The sequence below is a fragment of the Alligator sinensis genome, unplaced genomic scaffold, assembly GCF_000455745.1.
Source record: "Alligator sinensis unplaced genomic scaffold, ASM45574v1 scaffold84_1, whole genome shotgun sequence".
Classification (NCBI taxonomy): domain Eukaryota; kingdom Metazoa; phylum Chordata; order Crocodylia; family Alligatoridae; genus Alligator; species Alligator sinensis.
Window position 1 is genome coordinate 1,150,364 of NW_005842268.1, and position 926 is coordinate 1,151,289.

A 926-nucleotide genomic window follows, 5' to 3' on the forward strand; every position below is an offset into this window, starting at 1 on the left:
GGAAATCTTGAGGTGGCCATTCATCCACTTAGTTCTGGAGCCTCTTCCAGCAAGTTTTCCTGCCCCTCTCTCTCTTTCAAGTTCCTGATAGTTTCAGCATCTTTGGAAGAATTGACAAGAGAGGTAGAATTTTCAAGTCCCTGAGCTCCCCAGTCCGGTTGATTTTAGTTTATCTTTGAAATCCCCTGTGAAGATGTAGTTTGCAAAACTAGCCAGGGGTATATATAATCACAGTAAACAGCTGTGAGCTGCTTCAGATGCCTGATGTGGTTTGTATTTCTAATGGGTGGTACTTCACTCAGTTTTTCAGGACCATTGCTGTGCTCCAGCTGAGTAGAGAACCACCACTCTTGAAAGTAAAAGTCACAGCAGTTAGCTGATCAGCTAGTCCTTAATTCAGCAAAGTGCAGTGAATTATTAAGCAAGTTATAAACCAGCCCAATGCACAAAATCCAGGTTCTACTATACAAACATTTTGCTTGTTTTTTACTGACCATAATCTGTACCTTAAACAAGCTGAACATAATCCTGTACTGCCTGACTACTTGTTCATACTTATAACACACACAATCTGCATCCAGTCAGTCTCTGCATTCATTACTGGTATAGTTGCCATTTCTTTCCTTGTCCCTGTCAAAGCAAACACTACAAACTCTCCATAAAAACTTCATGGTTGTGGTCTCATTTGCAGACTCCTAGTATCTGATGAATGCTTGGCTTTTAAAAGTTATTTGCCAAAGTCAACCCTACACCCTTAACCAGAGATCAGGTCCTCAACCCCTAAGCAGTGAGGTCTATCACTCGCACAGCACACAAAAGCAACAAACCATTTAAAGTCTCCTATGCTACCTCAAATAGTTATGCAAGAATTCTTAACAGGATACATTTTTCACCCAAAAGCATTAATGGTTTATTATACCAGACGC